At 35.0% G+C, this 7,149-nt stretch overlaps 1 non-coding gene across 1 annotated transcript; it reads left to right on the top strand.

Annotated features, from left to right (window-relative positions):
• Positions 1–725: 725 nt before the first annotated feature.
• Positions 726–799, top strand: TRNAR-UCG (transfer RNA arginine (anticodon UCG)). Its single transcript has one exon. It is a non-coding gene; the product is annotated as a tRNA-Arg (tRNA).
• Positions 800–7,149: the final 6,350 nt, after the last annotated feature.

Here is a 7,149-nt window from a genome sequence, read left to right as displayed (position 1 = left end):
AATATTTTATTGGCCACGGAAATTTGCCATGAAGTGACAATTATGAATTAACTAGTAATATTATTAACAATTTTCAGTAACAGTAATAATAGAAACAATCCACACATGTCATGAATATGCTAGGAACAGTCACAAATGCAGGTCCTCGAATAAAAATGCTGTAACATTATTGTACTAACACTTTCATAAGAGCATTAACGTTTCAAATTGCGGGTGCTAAATCATAACAGGTAAAGTAGGGAAAGGGGGCGGCAGGAGAGTAAAAAGTTTCGTGCTGGAATTCTTTTCAATATAGAATTCCAGTTGATCATCCATAATTATTGAACTATTTAAAATTAAGAATACTGGTAACTACTAGTTTACTCCTAGTTACATGTAAAATACGTGTTAATCACATATGAATTACTGTAATTAATATGCAAACCGCTGATAATAGAATCGTATTAATAACATTTCAGTAAGTTATTAGCAGGGTGATTTTCTTGCAAAAGTATTAAGTGGGGGAAATTCTCCTTGCCCCTCAGGATTTTGCTCGCTTTCCATACACTTCTTTTTTGTTTGCTATTTCAAAACTATTCGAAGGAATATAATGTATTCCGTTTTTCTTAATGTAGGAGAAACATTAATCATAATCAACACATCGGACAAAAAATTCAACCTATAACTTCCCAATATCCGATAAGACCGCACTTGGCCTAGATAATGGACTCTATTCTATTTGGGTGGCCCCGCGTAGCGTAATCGGTAACGCTCTCGCCTTCGGTGTGAGCGGTCCCGGGTTCGATTCCCGGTGGGGGCACTCGGTCGAAAAAGTATAAAACGCTTTTTCAGGCCAGCCACCCTGAATGAGGTTTTCCTGGGTTTTCCTCATTCACACCAGGCAAATGCCGGGGTGGTACCTAACTTATAGGTCCCAGGCCGCTTCCTTCCTTCCCCAATCCTTTCTTCCTTCTCTTTCCCTGGATAGTGTGCTCGCCAAGGGACGTCATCCCTCAAACGTGAAGGGCTAAATGGCCTTCGATGCTGAAAGCCCATAAATCTAAATCCTAACCTCTATTCTATTTGGAAGTGCTTCCACTAGGTATCGTAGAATGCCACATCATTCGTTCATCAAATTGCAGCAAAGTATGGTGACGAATATTTCTGCGTTTCACTGAGGAATCTGGTGCCCCTACCCTAATTACATTAGATTCACAGTTTGTTTGATATATTTATGTGTGGAGTGAACCATGTTTCCAAATGATACTACGTACACGCTTCCCATGTGCGAAATTCGGGAATTTTCTGGGCACTTTAGTAATTTTCCTGCGTCCTATTTAGGCGGCCCTTATAGACCCCAAATACCTCAAAATATAAGAAATACTACTGCCTCGACACGTTCTTCTAGTTTCTGAAATACAGGTAGTATTTATGGAGATAATAATAATAATAATAATAATAATAATAATAATAATAATAATAATAATAAAACACAATCGAACTATATATATATAGTGCGAAATTGGTGTATAATAATAATACAATAAAATAATAATAATAATAATAATAATAATAATAATAATAATAATAATAATAATAATAATAATAATAATAATAATAATAATAATGAGAAATATCAGTTAGGAACCTTCTGCTAGTACTCTAACCACCTTAGATTGTTACTGCATCACTGTCTTAAGATTGAATCAGGCTTCCGAATGATACCACACACGTCTCATAAGTGCAAAATTGGAAGAAATCCGAGAAGAATATGTTCTCTGAAACATTATGTTGTTTAGCTCTGGTGGGGTTCCAGGCTCCGGCACTTGACCAAAAGGTACTCAAAACATATTACACATCAATTATATTTTTGTCAAGTTTTATTAACGAACGCCAGAGATGCGAAAAAGCCGGCTTTGTTTAGAAAAAACGAATTTTCGCCTATTTGGCTTTTGTAACTATCTTATCCAAGTACTATCTTTACTTTTCTATAGTGGATTCTACAACTAAAAGAGTGTCTTCACAACATTTCACTACTTGTAAGTCCTATTTTCAGACGGGGCTGGCTATCTCAATTAGTTTTCAAACTGGCCTTTTCTGACAGCAAGGTAAGTTATGCAACCAACACATCACTAGTATCAATTTGATTGTCTAACCAAATCATCTACTTCTTGAAAGTTATACATCTTGTCGTGTGTTTTACGGGTTGCCAAAAGTCAAACTGGCAGACAAAAAAAAGTATCATAAACCAAGAAAGAGATACAAAATCAAGTTAATTTTGGTATAAAATTTCGCTTACATCTCCCTTCTCAGTTGGGAAACACTATTGTAAGCTTTAGATATTCTATTAGAATTGATATAACTTCGTTTTGTTACATGAAAGCTATTAACGCCAGTTTTGGGTATGGCGTTAGTTTAACGGTAGTTAAACTTCATTATTCAAAGAACTACTTTTCTTTGTTATCGTATCAATATGTTTGAAATAGGAAACTTGGCTATTTCATTTTTAAGTGTATCTCCCTTGAATTTGACGACCTCAATGAAAGCTATGTATATAGGTAGATATGTTTGTTCCGCATAATATCCTACATAAAATGTGTCTTTACCTCCTAAAAAGTTACTAACTGAAATTTTAGTTTATTTATAAATTGTGAACAATAATGTTCTTCATGAAATTACTACACTTTCAGAACAGTTACTGCTAACACTATTAAACCTTTTACAAAATCATTTTTGTCATTGAACATTATTTTAATAACCAGTGACGGATCTATCTCAGGTCCGAGCTGGCCTAGACCCCCAGTTTTTTGAGTGGCAAAAATAGTTTAAGCTATTATTTATATATTTATATATCAAGTAAACTCATGATATACCTTTCATAATCTGGGTTCTGGCTGGCACCCTCAGTTTCTATCTTCTAGATCCGTCTCTGTTAATAGCTCTACAAAAATTTGTTGAAACTTGAAAGCGCAGGGCGTTCATTGATTTGACTTTTTCCTTTCTTATCGAGTAACCGATATGCTTTGATTCTTGAATTTCTGTGTATTTTTTTCCTCCAGAATACAGTAATGAAATATCTTTTGTGTTGTAATACGAAAAAAAAAGTAAAAGGTACTGTTATTTTCACATTAAAATCTAAATGTTCGAAAAAGCCTAAAATTCCCCAGGAAAAAACTCCATGGAAAGTACTTCTGTTCTTTCTTTTTTTTAGAAAAAAAGTTTCAGTTTTCTTTTAGACCTTGCACCACTCCACCACTAGGCATAAAAATGAAAAAGTTTTTCGACATTTTGAAGGAAATAGAATAAAATCTTTTAAAAATGTGAATTGACTTAAAACTAGGCACTAATAATAATAATAATAATAATAATAATAATAATAATAATAATAATAATAATAATAATAATAATAATAATAATAATAATAATAATAATAATAATACTTACCGAATATTAGTCTATCCCTTTTTAAGTGATGATCCAATTACAATCCACGTTTTTCGTGCTCTCTGCTTTTTCTCAATTCTATCACTTATTTGCTTCAGCACCTAAAACAAAAGAGAAAAAAATGCAATTAGTTACCGTATTACGACTTTTCAAATTACAAAAAATTTATTACTTATAATTATAAATGATAATTTATTACTATTATCTACAAGTATAAACAATATTTGAAGTCGTGGTAAGTGGAACAAATTAATACCTAATATAAGATTATTTCGGCAATTTTATGAAGCATTAATATGTTTGGCTTGATATGACATCAAATATTGTTTATAGATTATTTTGTTTGTTAGTGCCTATTTATGAACTCAGTTCACATTTAAAATTAATGCGTTTTTTTCTTTGCTTTTTAGTGCTTTTTTTTAGATTAGTTATTTTACTTCCAATAAAAAAATTCATTTTTCAGTTACTAAGTAGTTTACTTACGTACCTAAACTAAAGATAGATCACTGATTCCTTGTAAAATGGGTCTCCCTACGAAACATGTGTGAAGAAATGTGCAATAATTAATTATCAAATTATTGATATATATATTAATTACATTTTTCTGTAACTGGTATGAGAACAGCTAATCTTTATGTTTCGGGTGTGCTGATAACGAAAATGTTAATGAAAATGCAAGATTAGCTCTCGTTTTGAAGTTATGATAATTTTACGTTGTTGTCTATATAACCTTATCCGTGTATTTACCTTATTGTTATCCCTCGGAGGAAGATCACTGAAGGCGCAACTGCTTTGCCTGCAGTTTGTAGTTTTCTGCTGGTGATTCCCTGATTAGTGTCCAAAAATAATCGGCCAACATTGATGCATTCCACTTTGCATGGTATCTCATTTCCATGTCCGAAATTTGCTGGTGGAAGCGTTCCCCGTCCTCGTCGCTTACAGCACCACAGTTGTCAGGAAGGAAGTCCAAGTGAAAATCTAAGAAATGTAACTTTAAGTACATGTTACACCCCAGTCTATCGTAGCAGCACAGAAGATTTGGCACAAGATTCTTATACTTTTCTGTCCTCTTATTTCCTAAAACTTTCGTTGATACTTGAACAAAGGCATCCGAAGCTAACTTTTCATCACCTGTCAGGATGGTGTTGAAATGCTCATCTTTGTACAGTTTGCGTAATTTTTCGCGCAAATAGAGAAATGCTTCCCCAGTTTTGTCTATGGCCTTAACAAAGTTTTTCATTAGGCCCAGTTTTGCATGAAGAGCAGGGAGAATTATGTTCTTGGATTCGGTAAGTGCTTCGTGCATAACATTGTAAGGTCCTGGTTCAAATGATTGACGCTTAGGCCAATCTTCCTGTTTATAATGAAGTGCTTTGGCGCGGCTATTCCAAAGGCACAGGAAGCAACAGTATTTGTTGTAGCCCTGTTGTAGCCCAAGTAATATGCCTATGACTTTCAGATTCCCGGAAATTTGCCATTTAAACTTGTCATAATTCAATCGCAATAACAATTGTTTCATGCTATCATATGTTTCTTTCATGTAAGGTGCATACCTAATCGGAATCGATTATAGCACGTTGCCATTATGCAGTAGGACACATTTGAGACTTATTTTGGAGGAGTCCTCCACTCATCATTTTTATAGTCAATGCCCATAGCTGCCATTAGTCCTTCTACATCACTACAAAATACCAAGTTCTTTTCACTTTCGAAAAATGGAAGGAATGACATATGGCGGTTACGGAATGCAGTCACATTTACTGTCTTATCAAGGCAATTCCACTGTTGTAGTCTTGACGCCAACAATTCAGCTTTATCTTTCGGGAATTCCAGATCTCTCACTAGGTCATTAAGGTCACACTGTTATTTTGTGATTCTCTGTACACTCATCGTTACACACAAAATCAGGATCTTTCGAAGAACTGGGTTTTGAAGGTGATGGTGCAGCACTAGTTTCACTACCGCCCTCGTCACTATCACAATCAGGTGGAAAAGGAACATCCGTGAAGCACTGGTCGCATGGCCAACGGTATGTTAGGATATATCAAGGAAGTCTTGGAAATATCATGTGTTAGCGGAGTTGTTATACAAAAGTAACAATCACCCACATGGTTTGATGGTTCTCGCCAGATCATGGGTATAGCAAAGTCCATGGAAGATCTTTTACGGCTTAACCACGAATGATGACGCAAGACGCAAGATAAGCAACATACATGAGGAGCTCAGGGATTGTCCTGGTTCCCGATTTCACATCCAAAGTACAGTCTGTACGCCTTCCTAATGTATGGCGTTATTGGCCTCCTTTGCGATTTCAATGTAGCCTGTCCACAAATGTAACAAAAATAGTCAGCACTGTTTACGCATTGCGAGGCATATTGAATCACAGGAATTACAATGACCACACGCACTGACTACACTTTAATAGCACGTTCTTTCAGCACAAGAACACAGCTTGTAACAAACAGAAACTACGCTTAAATGAAACATGCTTCACTCCTCCCTTCCCCTTTTCCTCTTCGTTGTTGGTACGAGCCCGGGCTAAAAATAGCGACAAAATACACACAGCTATTGTTGCCTGCAGGAAACTTAATCACTTTGTCTACAATCAGTGGGATTATATAGGAAGGGGTTGACAATGAATGCTAATAAAATATAATAAATATAATTAAATGCATCCCCCCTTTAACTTGGAAACGAGAGCTAATTCCAGTTTTTCATTGTCGTTTTCGTTATCAGCGTCGTCGATATAGTTAACAAACATCTATTCCATTCCAGTTACATTTTCACTGTTAGCTAGTGTTATAGGTAAAAGCCTTCCTTGAAAATAGTTCCTTACATCAGTAAAAACCGCAACAAAATATCATGTAGTCTAAAGTGTGGTTAGTGTTTTGCGCATGAAGTGGTTAGTGTCCCAATTGCAAGCTATATCAGACGCAGCGGGTCAAATCTAACGCCATTTGGCAGCTGACAGTTGAACCTAGTTGATGCACAAAACCTGTTAGAATTCTTAGAATCAGATGTCAGGTATTATGCCTTAAAGATGAGTGAACTTTCCGCAAAACCGCTACATTTTACAATTTTATTTCGATTAAGGTGCAAATTGTCTAAAGCACCCTTTGTCACTCGTTAGTGCTGTAGCGTAATATACTATATCTATTCAAAGAGAAATTCGTCTGAAATTAATTTACTTAAATACTACTGAAAGACATGAGTATTCTTCAATGATTAGTTTCCTTTCTTTCTCAGTAGCTACATGCAAATGTTCATATAGTTTGTGAATACTTTTATGTATCTTGTGTCTCTATTGGCTATTTTATATGTTTATTTTTAGTTCCTGTTTTACTAACTTTTGTATCTGTTTCCTATTTGAAATTACTAAATGTTCTCATCATACTAACAACAAACCTATAAGGAGGCACAATTCCCCATTGGTAGAACGCTTACATCTGGTTTCAAGAGTCAGAGATTTGATTCCAGGATATATGAGTCCATGGTAGACGACATAGTAGAGAGAGACAGAGAGTGAGAGGAAGAGGAGAGATTTAAATATTGGGACAGAGAAGAACACATTCACATATGTAAATTTAGAGGTGGAAAAGCAAATGATAAAACAGCATCCATATTCTGAGCACAGCATAAGAATCAAACTTTCTTAATCGAATATATAGTAGAAGTTCAAGAGATGATTTTTAATATTACTTTCAACGATACTAAAGGAGACGAATA

Source organism: Thermobia domestica, chromosome 4 (assembly GCF_964235325.1).
Source record: "Thermobia domestica chromosome 4, izTheDome1.hap1.1, whole genome shotgun sequence".
In the NCBI taxonomy this organism is placed as follows: Eukaryota; Metazoa; Arthropoda; class Insecta; order Zygentoma; family Lepismatidae; genus Thermobia; species Thermobia domestica.
The sequence above is the reverse complement of the archived record's forward strand: the minus strand, read 5'-3'. Positions and strand labels throughout refer to the sequence as shown.